Genomic DNA, 12234 nt, shown 5'->3' on the forward strand with positions numbered 1-12234 from the left:
TGTGAGTTCAAGCCCGTGTCAGGCTCTGTGCTAACAGCTCAGAGCCTGGAGCCTGCTTCAGATTCTCTCTCTCTCTCTCTCTCTCTCTCTCTGCACCTTCCTGGCTTGCCCTCTCTCTTTTTCTCTCTCAAAAATAAATAAACATTAAAAATGTATATATTTAAAATGGATTCAGTGGAGGAAGCTCTGGGTAGAAACTGGGACACTCCCATGGCTTTTCTGATAGTTCACTGCCCCGATATTTGCTCAAACATGAATTTGGGTGTTTGTGTGAGAGTGTTGTTGTTGTTGCTGACATGTTTATTTATTTATTTTTGAGAGAGAGAGCACAAGAAGGGGAGGGGTGGAGAGAAAGAGAGGGAGAGAGAGACTCCCAGCCAGCCTCCACACTGTCAGCACAGAGCCCAACGTGGGGCTGGAACTCACAAACCATGAGATCATGGCCTGAGCCAAAATCAAGAGTCAGACCCTTAACTGACAGGGCCTTAACAAGCCTTAACAGGTCACCCAGGTGCCCCTGTGAGAGTGGTTTTGGATGAGATTAACATTTAAATTGGTGGATTTTGAGTAAAGTAGATTGCCCTCTGTGGTGTGGTAAGCCTCACCCAATCAGCTGAAGGCCTGAATTGGACAAAAAGACCAACCATGCCCGAGCAAGAGAAAATTCTCCAGCAGATGACCTTTGCCTTTGACTTCATCTGCAAAATCAGCTTTTTCTGGTTCCACAGCAGATGGCCTTCAGACTGGAACTGGAGCTCTGGTGCTGTTGGGCCTCCTGCCTGCCAGCCCACCTTGCAGATATACATACCAATCTCCTGTTGCTTCTGTTTCTCTGGAGAACCCTGACAAATACACCAAGTTCAAACACACACACATACACACACAAAACAAAAACTCTATATTCATTGCAAGTTCTTAAACACAGTCTCAGTTCACAAGTTTGAATGTTCAGCCTGGGGAATAGTCAAAGGTTCCAACTTTTTGAAAAGTTACAGATGGCCTCTTCTTTTACTAGAAGGTAGGTAAATCCTTCTTTCTCTTTTTCCCACCTTAAAGCCTCCTCATCCATCTTGGTCAGGTGGTTTCTAACCCATGGCGTGTGGGGGGGATGTGTGTGGCAGGGTGGAGCAGGAAAGTCATTACTTGGTTGATACTACTACAGGATGGGTTTGTGCTGACCTGTGCATAAAGCTGATCCCTCTCAGGGGGTGTTTTCATAGATTCTGGGGAGCTTTGAGAACATTACATTTTACCTTTTTTTTTTTTTTTTTTTTTTTAAGTTTACATCCAAGTTAGTTAGCATATAGTGCAACAATGATTTCAGGAGTAGATTCCTTAATGCCCCTTACCCACTTACCCACCCCCCTCCCACAACCCCTCCAGTAACCCTCTGTTCTCCATATTTAAGAGTCTCTTTTGTTTCATCCCCTTCTCTGTTTTTATATTATTTTTGCTTCCCTTCCCTTGTGTTCATCTGTTCTGTGTCTTAAAGTCCTCATATGAGTGAAGTCATATGATATTTGTCTTTCTCTGACTAATTTTGCTTAGCATAATACCCTCTAGTTCCATCCACGTGGTTGTAAATGGCAAGATTTCATTCTTTTTGATTGCTGAGTAATACTCCATTGTATATATATATACCACATCTTCTTTATCCATTCATCCATCGATGGACATTTGGGCTCTTTCCATACTTTGGCTATTGTTGACAGTGCTGCTATAAACATAGGGGGGTGCATGTGCCCCTTTGAAATAGCACACCTGTATCCCTTGGATAAATACCTAATAGTGCAATTGCTGGGTCGTAGGGTAGTTCTATTTTTAACTTTTTGAGGAAGCTCCATACTGTTTTCCGGAGTGGCGGCCCCAGTTTGCATTCTCACCAGCAGTGCAAAAGGGATCCTCTTTCTCTGTATCTTTGCCAACATCTGTTGTGGCCTGAGTTGTTAAAGTTAGCCATTCTGACAGGTGTGAGGTGGTATCTCATTGTGGTTTTGATTTGTATTTCCCTGATGATGAGTGATGTTACTTTTTTTAAAATTTATTTATTTTTGAGAGAGAGAGACAGAGAGTGCATGTGTAAGTGGGGGAGGGACCGAGAGAAACAGACAGAGGATCCAAAGCAGGCTCTGCGCTGACAGCAGCAAGCCCAATGCAGCGCTCGAATTCACAAACCGTGAGATCATGATCTGAGCTGAAGTCTGACGCTGAACCACTGAGCCACCCAGGCACCCTTCCATTTTACCTTTTTGATGGGAGCAACGCACTTAACCTCCTCCTGGCGATTCTCCTCAGCTTCTGTTTTTATTCTTCCCTCCCCACAACCTGGGGCACAAACCACACTGAGTCTCTGTCAGATGTCACATCACTCCTTCAGGTGTCCTCTGGGGCAGGATCAGGCCCAGTCTCCTGAGGCACCTACATCTCATCTGTGGAGAATCCTCTGGTTTGCTCCTTCCTCTGACAGCCTGTGGCAGTGAGACTTCCTGCTCAGCCATCCCTCAGAGGCTCCTTTCTCTGATCCTTTAGATTGCTGAGATCAGAGACCAGGCCCAGTGCCTCCACCCTACAAGGAGCCCATACTTAGCTCCCAAATAGTCCCCTTGTGACCCATCTCCTGGCCTCCGGGAAAGCACCTCAGTAGAGCAACTGAGTACCCCTGCGTGGGGTGGGGCTGAGGGCAGGGAGAGTCAAAGTCCTATTTTCTCAAAAGAAGGTCTCACAAATTTCTTTAATAATTAGATCCTCAATGCACGTAGATCTTTTAGGACCTTATAACAGGTTTTTGTTTATTTCCTTTGAACATTTTCATCTTGATCTAGAATGTCTTATTTATCTTGGTAACTCAGGGGAAAGCTGCAATTTAGTAATCTGTTACACACACCAGCCCACACACATGCACAAAATTACACATGTAGAGAGATGGAAAACAGTTTACACACCCGAATTTTTGGTGGGAAGAGGTCTGTGTGTCTCCAGACAAGCAGCATACTGGAGAGCTGGCTTGGGGGTAGGAGTTGAGGGTTTTGGACTCTCATTCTGGTACCTTCCCCTTTCCCTCTCCACTCTTTTACAACTTCCCTTCCTCAGCACCCTTCCCCCAGCCGCCCCTGCACTCCCATCCCCCAAACTACCCAGTTCCTAGGTCTGGTTAGAAAAGGCCAGAGGAGCTGTTCTGCATAATAAAGAGAGAATTTGAAGGTCAATGGTAGAGGCAGAAGAACAGAAACAAGGGAGATAGTGCCTTAAAACTGTGTCCCTATCACTAGCCTGACAAAACTCTTCTAGCCCCACCCTGTGAGCAGACCCTGAGTCACTCCATCTCATCCCATCTGTGGGACAGAGAGCTCTGCAAAGGCAGGGGCAGCTGGGTCTGTCCTGCCCATCGCTGGATCCCCCAGAGTGGGTAATAAGGTTCAGTGATTGAATAGGGAGCCAGGGCCATGATCAGGCTCTGGGTGGGCTGGATGTGTGCCCAAGACTCCTATATGGTTCTGTTCCCTCCTGTTCTTTGTCCTACCATTGTCCAAATTACATCTTCCTACATCATAAGCCTGTTATAAGGCTGATCTATCCATCCCGGCCACTAACTCAAGAAACAAATGGGTGAGCCCCAGTGCATTGCTGAGGCCAGCCACTCTGCCCTGGGGAGTCCCAAAGGGGCTGGACCAATCAAGAGCCTAGCCCCTGGCTGGGTTTGCCAACACCATTGCTGAACAAACTCGGAGAAACTCATAGCAAGAGAAGCCAGTAACTCAAGAGTCAAGGGTTTGGAAAAGAGAAAGGGAGAAATTTATTTCATGTGCCAGCAGCTGGGGGAGGTGGCAGGCTCAAGCCTTAACAACTGACCTCTGCCTGGCAAGATGGACACCTAGAATTTACAAGGAGGGTTTGTGGGGTGGTTACGTGCAAGGGAGCAGGCCAGAGAGTGTGTGATCACAGATGGGGGCCAGCACATGTTTAGCACATGATCGTGTTTTGCACATGATTGTGGTCAGGGAAGGGGACATGGGGGATGTGGGCTTCTAGACATTCCGTTGCTATCAGGGCTTTTCTGGTCTGGCAGCTGGAATGTTCCAGTCATTGCAAAACATCTTTGTCAATGCCTCAGGAAAGTGCGATAAGAAATAAGCACAATGGGTTTTAGAGCATGAGTTAGGCAGTCTTGTCTATTTCTCGTTTTAACTGGTGGGGTCTATAGACGAGCAAGAGGACTTGCTGACAAGGCCATCAAATGACCTTATAATTGTCGTTTTATGCAACTGTCTTTTAAATTACATAGAAGAAAAAAAGAGTTACAAAAACATTGATGATATCTTTTCTGTTTACCTATGTAGTTACCTTTACTCTTTATTTCTTCATGTGGATTTGAGTTACTGTCTGGCATCCTTTCATTATAGACTGAAGGACTGTTTCATGTAAATGTTAAGTAATAACTCTCTATTATACCCTCCTCCCAGCATCTCATAACCTCTAAACTCCTTTCTGTCTCTACGAATTTGACTACTCTAGTCACCTTATATAAGTGGAAGTATACAGGGTTTGTCCTTTTGTATCTGGCTCATTTTATGTAGCATAATGTTACAAGGTTCATCTGTGTCATAGCATGCATCAGAACGTCATTCCTTCTTATGGCTGAATAATATTCCATTGTAATTGTATACCACATTTTGTTTACCCATTCATCCATCAATGGACATTTGGATTGTTTCCACCCTTTGACTATTGTGAATAGTACTGCAGTGAATATTGGCATAGGAGTATCTTCTGCTTGATGTACTTCACTTTTGAAGGATAGTTTTGCTAGATATAGAAATCTTGGTCTTTTTCTTTCAGCACATTGAGCATGTCAGCCCACTGCCTTCTGGATTCCATGGTTTCTGATGTGAAATCGTCTGTATATGTTGGGGGCATACTTTTAAACTTCCATCAGGCAGTTTACACTACCTTAGCCTCTACTTCCTGCTTAAGCAGAACCTCAAAAGGTCAGCCAGAGGTGAGAGATTAGTGGCTTTCTCAGTTATTTCCTGGGCAAGTACACACTCCTGCATGTGTGCATGGCCTCCTAGATCCCCAAGAATATGTTGGAGCTTTTCAAATTTCTCTATAGGCATCTGATTTCCCAACTTTTCTTTTAAATTTTTTTGTCAATTTCTTGTTAGGCCCATCTGTTATCACTGCCTCAGGCAGCTTCAATGTTAAACTGTTGTTGCTGATTGTTTTTGACAAATGCCTCTAAGAGAAAAAGCTGTTCACGCTGACTGGCAAACAGGTCAGGTCAGATAAAGACAAACTCTCCGAGCGGGGATTCCTAAGGAACTTCCAGATAGGTCAAACAATGACAACTCTTTGGAGTTAGGGCTTTTTAGTGAACTCCAAACCCTTCTTCCTTTTTCAGTGACTAATAAGTAACCAGTTTTTATGGCTATTGTGATCGTAAAACTGGTGGTTTTCAAGGCTATTGCAGAACTATGGAAGGGGGAAGGGAATAGGATAAGTTAAAATGTCACAAAGCTCACTGTTTTGAGATTTATTTTTTCTTTTTCTTTTTTTAAGTAAATGTTCCTTGGATTGTTGTAAGTCTTTGATTAATTTCCAGAGTACTGAAAAAGTTAATTGGGACTATTTTTTACCAGTGTACTTATGGCTCTTATGACGAGCAGATTCTCAGAAGTCTTTACTCCACACTTATTGTTTTTTTCCAGTTTATTTATTTATTTTTAGAGAGAGAGAGGGAGAGAGAGAGAGAGAGAGAGAGAGAGACAGCATGTGTGTGTTTGCACGTGTGCGTGCTTCCATAAGCAGGGGAAGAGCAGGGGGGAGAGGGAGAGAGAGAATCCCAAGCAGGCTCTGTGCTGTCAGCACAGATCGGATGTGGGGCTCCATCTCAGAACTATCCCATGAACCGTGAGACCCGAGCCAAAATCCAGAGTCAGAGGCTTAACTGACTGAGCCACCCAGGCGCCTCTCCACACTATTGCAAGTGTTCTCTCCTTCCTCCAAAAGACTTTGAAATTCAAAAATTTTAAATGCACACCCCAAACCAAAGAGTGTATAGATTGTGATGGTCTGTGGGCCATCAGATCTGTGGCCCCTGGCCCCCAAAATAAGCCCTCTAAAAATATTAATTATTTGGGGTCCCTGGGTGGCTCAGTCAATTAGGCATCTGACTGTGACACAGGTCACAATTGCATGGTTCACGAGTTGGAGCCCTGTGTTGGGTTCTGTGCTGACAGCTTGGAGCCTGGACCCTGCTTCGGATTCTGTGTCTCCCTCTCTCTGCCCTTCCCCTGCTCATACTCTCTCTCTCTTTCTCTCAAAAATAAACATTAACAATTTTTTTTGATATTAACTATTTGTACAAAGTTATAACACTTGAGGGGGGATAAACAATGATTTCATAGAGTGTGGTCTGAAGATTCTCTATGATACTCTATGATTTTCTCTGTTCCTGTCTCTTCTTACCTATCAGACCACACGCCTGGCCCTTGGCTGGGATCCGTGACCACTGCGGCCATTTCCAGTTGGTCTGACCCCTGCTCCAACCTCTCAGCCCAGGGTTTTTCTCAGGGCCACCAAGATGGTCAATGAAGGTGCTCGTCCCCAAGGAGGACACTGTTCCAGGGGAGATGCAGCCAGTACAGAGCCTGGCAGAATCCAGGACCCTTTTTCTTGGATAGTTTCTCATTTGATCAGCACAGCAAACCCATGATGCAGGTGGCACAGAAATGAATGCAAAGGAAATATTTTTTGGATGCTGTTGATTGGTTAGACAACTGGGGGGTCCTCTCCCTGACTTCTAGTGAATATGTGACTGTGAGCATGAATGTTTGTGCATGTAAATATGGAACTGTGTGAATGTATGAGAGTTTGAGTAAGTAAATGAGCATGTGAGCACAGGTTTGTGTGTGTAAATATGTGAGTTTGAGTATGAGCATGTGTGAGTGTGTGTACAGATGTTTGCATGCATATGTGACTGGGTGAAATATATGTATGTAAGGGAATGCACTATGGGTTTGTGAATGCATGTGTAAGTGTTGTGAGTATGAATGTGTATGAGGTGTGTGACTATTCGAGTGTGTGTGTAAGTGTATGAGTGCATGTTAAATGTATGTGAGTCAGTGTATACAACTACATCAGAGAGTGTGAATGTCTGTGTTGTGTGTATAAATATCCATATGAATGAATATGGGTATATGAGTGTGGGAATGTGTGTAAATATTTGAATATATGTGTGTGAGCAGATTTAAGTGTATCTTAGTGAGTGTGTGACTGCGCATATGTGCATATGTGGGTGAGTGAGTTTAAGTGCTGGAGTATGTGGATGTAAATGAGTGTGGAAAGTATGAGCATATATATGTGCATCAGTGCACGAGTCTGAGTATGTATGTGGATGAGTGTGTATGTGTATGTAGGTGTGTGAGTGCATGTGTATTTGCAAGTCTGGAGAGGCAAAGGAGTAGTCAATCACAGCTTGGAGAGAAAGCTCAGGTTCTGCCCTAGGATGTGGAGGGCAGGTGTCTCCATGCAGGGAATATTAGGTCACATACGTCAGAAGTTCAGTCGCCCAGTGCCAGCACCTATTTTGGGCCCAAAGGACCCCGGGCCTCCTGTTCCCTTGTCACACACACTCCTGAGGGGAAGGGGAGGGCTCTCTGGCCCTGCTCTCCAGGCTGTGGCCTTGTCTTCTTCTCAGAGTTGAAGAAACCTGGAGTTTACGGCTTACCTACCTTTGCCCCCAAGTTTGCTATCTTAGTAATGAGAGCACATCTTATCGGCAGCAATAAACTTTCCCCATTTGCCTCATTGCAAAGCCTATGAGACAAGAAAGGCAGGGATTTCTGAAGGTTGCTTTTAAAGCCCTGCTTCTTGTGGACTTGGCTGAATCACTATGCTGTAGGCCTGAAATTAACGTAACATTGTGTGTCAACTATACTTCAATAAAAAGAAAAAAAAAAGCAAACAACAAAACCCTACTCCTAGTTGAGGAATAATAGGGCTTTGCATATATTACTTCACCCAATCCTCCCAGCAGCTATTAGCGAGCACCATTCAGGTTCAGACAGACCTGACTTTTAATAGTGCTACTGGGAGTGGTCAGCTGCATGACCACGGAAACCTGGAGAGAGGTCCCCTCTCAATCCTGGGGCTACTTATCTGGAAAGGGTTTCTGCGTTCCTCCTCCTTCAGGTCTTTACCCAAACCTCATCTCCTCCCTTAATTCTCTCCCACAGTTAAATTAATCTTTCCATCACATAATCCTGTGTATTTCCTTGACAATACAATCCATATTATTCCTTTTGTTTGTCGTTTTTTCCTTGAAACTTCTCTGAGGCAGGAACGAAGTGTCACCCCTGAATCCACAGCATCTAACGCAGCGAGTGACACGTGACCCGTCGGTAGGTGTTCAATGAATAAATGTTAACTGGCACTGAATGTGTTTAGGTATATATCGCGGAAGTAAATATCTCTTGGAACCAGCTACCCACTGGGATTTCCCCTTCACAAGGCTCAGGTGTGGCATTTTCTGTCTTGAATCTTCGAATCTGCTGGTGCTGAGATTCTAGAATTGTACTTTTACATGATGCAGTGATTTGAAAATTCCCAATTCTTGGTCCCTGGTCCACAGTCTACTGAGCCAGCAGCGTCCTGGCTATTTCTGGCCCTACAGTGCCACCTACTGTCCATAGATGGATCTGCAGCTTCAGGAACAGCCCCTATCACCCGTCAGGTGACAAACCAGGAATGGGACTGGGGCAGAGGGAACCCCAGTTGATCAGGAATTGATACAGTGAAGCTGTGTCCATAGAGGACCTTAAAAAACAGTGTAGTGGCAAAATATAGGAAACTCTTTTTATCCCTCTACCCACTTTCTTGAAGTATTAAATTCCTTTCTGGGCTTCAATCCTCAGTTTCCAGGGTTGTCTCAATTCAACCAAACCCTTCTCCCTCCCTTGAAGCCTGTCTCTGCTGAAGCCTTCCCCATCTCAGCAACTGCTCAGGCAAAAAATATGGGCACCACTTGGAAAAGTCCTCGACTTCTCTTTCTCCCATGCCGCAAACCCTGTCTGCTTCCTCTTCAAAAGATATCTGGAATCTGATCACTTCACACTATGTTTCCTGTTCTTACTCTGGTCTGAGCAATATCATCTTTCAACTGGAAAAGATTCCTCCCTGACATTTCTCCATGAAAGATACACAAATGTCCAAGAAGAACATGAGGAGATACTCAACATCATTAGTCACGAGGGAAATACAAATCAAAAGCACAATGAGACACTGCTTCGCACCCACTAGTGTGGCTATTATCAAACACCAGCTAACAAGAACAACAAAATACAAGTTGGGGAGGATGTGGAAAAATTGGAACCCTCATCCACTGCTGGTGGGAATGTAAAATGGTGCAGCCACTATGGAAGACAGGTCGGTGGTTCCTCAAAACATTAAATAAAGAATTATCATATGATCCAACAATTCCACTTTTGGGTATTATAAATGAAAGAATTGAAAACAGGGAATCAAAGAGATACCTACATCAGTCTTTATGGCAACATTATTCACAATAGTTGAAAGATAGAAGCACCTGGGTGGCTCAGTCAGGATCAGGTCAGGATCTCACAGTTTTGTCAATTCAAGTCCCACATCAGGCTCCTCGCTGAGTACGGAGCCTGCTTGGGATTCTCTCTCTCTCCCTCTCTCTCTCTCTGCCCCTCCCCTGATCACTTTCTGTCTCTCTCAAAACAGACAAACAAATAAACAAATAGATAAACCCCTAAAATAAAAATAATTTTAAATAAATAAATAAATAAATAAATAAATAAACATTAAAAAAAAAAAAAAGATAGAAACAACCCAAATGTCTACTAACAGATGCATGGAGAAATGGTGAGATCATGATTTGAACATAAATCAAGGGTCAGACGCTCAACCGACTGAGCCTGCCAGGCTCCCCTACATGGCATCTTTTCCTTATTTGCTTATCGTCTTGTCTCCTCCCACATAATCTAAGCTTTATGACTCAGGGATCACTATCCCTGTGTGTTTCGTTTACCAGCGCTTGGAAGACAGAAAGGATTTGCTGAATGCATGAATACACGAATGTGCACCTACAGATTGACGTGGGTGGGCTGTGAGGCAACAGAGAGTGGTGGGGCCTGGAGGGGGAGGTGTCACTGGAGAGCACCAGTCTTGGTTAATTATCTCCACTTGGTTTTTATCAATGGGAAAGCATCCCAGCATTGCCCGATTGTCTGATTATTCAAAGGAAGCTATAAAATTGGATTTTTAAAGTGAAATTTCCCACTGTTTAAAATTAGTTTAAATTTAGTTTTTGAAAACATTGTGCAGATCAAATGATACCTGTCTGTATGCTAAGTTTGGCCCATGGGCTGCCTGTTTGTGACATCTGATGAGCACATGGTGCCCAGATCCCTCTCCCCATCACTGACTTCTCTCCTGGGCTTCATACCCATCTATCCAGGTGCTTCCTGGGCGCTTCCACTTGGGTGGCCTCCTGGACTTTTAGAATCCCCAGTCTGAGCTCACTCTCCCCTTCCCTATAGCATGGCGGATTTTTATATGTGTATCTACACTTGAGGTGCCACCCACATCAGGCTGTAGACCATTTCCAGCCTCCCAGCAGGTTCCCTCATGTCCCCTCCCAGTCAATTCTGACCCCCTTTCCCCCAACACTATTCTGTCCTTTATTGCTGTAAATTAGGACCCTTCTGGAATTTCACATGAATGGGATCACACAACATATAGTCCTTTATTTCTGGCTTCTTTATTTTTTTATATTTATTTTTGAGAGAGAGAGAGAGAAAGAGAGAGGATAGAGAGAGAGAGCAGGGGAGGGGCAGAGAGAGAAGGAGACGGAAGATCCCGATGCGGGGCTTTAACTCGTGAGCTGTGATAGTATGACTTGAGCTGAAGTTGGACACTTAACTGGCTGAGCCACTTGGACGCCCCTGGCTTCTTTTGCCCAGTGTGATTCTGAGCTTCATTTATGCCATTTGCTTGTACGGTCTTACTGCTGTATGAATTGATAGCAACTTCCTTATTCGTTCACAGGTAGATGGAGAATGGGCTGCTTCCATCTTTTGGCAATTATAAAGAAGCCTGTCACAAACTTTCTGTGCAAGCCTTTGATAGCCCTAAGTCCTCATTTCTCTTTGGTGTCCGTCTGCAGTAGAATGAGCGTAGGCTTGCCTTTCATGTAAAACGAAAAGAGGAAAAGTGGCGGTGGTTTGTATTTCGCACTCCCTCTAGCAGCCTATGAGGGTTCCAAGGGCTTCATGTTCTTGCCAACACTTGGCATTTTCAGTCTTTTTGATTTGATGTATGCTTATCTTCACAATCAGGGCTCACTGTGCTTGGAAACTCTGCCTCAATCCTACCCAGTCATCCTGACCCGATGGTTTCCCCTATCCTGCTCTTACACCTGTGCCTTGTGCCTTAGAAGGCTCCACACTGGAACCCACGCTGGGTGCTCCTCTCCCCACGGGGCAGGGAGTTTGCAGGGCCAAGTGGACGTGCCTCCCGGAGTACATACCCCATTCCCTTCTAGATCATACCACAAATATTCGGGATCTGACAATCTCTGTCCCAATGTTCCAGGGTATGTGCAGGCTGCTTCCCCAGGTCATGCTCCCCAGGGCAGATTGTGCCTCTGGTGTGTGTATCTCTAAATGTGAGGCGTGGCCAAGTGCAGGTGTTCATATGTGAGCAGTCTAGGATGAAGACAGGGGTTGGAAAGAGGAAGCGGATGGGCAACAAGCCAGGGGCTGACTTTCCCCATGCTACCATGTTCTGGTGTAGAACTTGGAGACATCAGTTATCCCAAATGCAAACCTGGACTTCGAGTTCCTGGTGCAGCCAGGACTGCTGTAACGAAGTACCACAGACTGAGTGGTTTAAACAACACAGATTTATTCCCTCACAGATCTGGAGGCTGGAGGTCTAAGGTTGAGGTGTTGGCAGAGTTGGTTCCTTCCATGAGGAAAGGACATGTTCCAGGCCTCTCTCTTAGCTTCTGGTAGTTTGCTGGCAATCTTTGGTGTTCCTTGGTGTATAGAAACATCGCTCCAATCTCTACCTCCTCTTTACATGGCGTCCTATCTATAGGCGTGTGTCTATGTTCAAATTTCTCCTCTTTGTCAAGACCCCGGTTATACTGGATTAGGGGCCCGCCCTACTCCAGCATGACCTCATCTCTACTAATTACACCTGCAATGA

At 44.8% G+C, this 12234-nt stretch overlaps 1 protein-coding gene across 1 annotated transcript in view; it reads left to right on the forward strand.

The window, feature by feature from the left end:
• The window catches only part of TRH (thyrotropin releasing hormone), a 69239-nt gene that overhangs the window by 23967 nt on the left and 33038 nt on the right, over window positions 1-12234 (forward strand). The window lies entirely within an intron of this gene.

Source organism: Panthera onca, chromosome A2 (assembly GCF_046562875.1).
Source record: "Panthera onca isolate mPanOnc1 chromosome A2, mPanOnc1 haplotype 2, whole genome shotgun sequence".
Taxonomy (NCBI): domain Eukaryota; kingdom Metazoa; phylum Chordata; class Mammalia; order Carnivora; family Felidae; genus Panthera; species Panthera onca.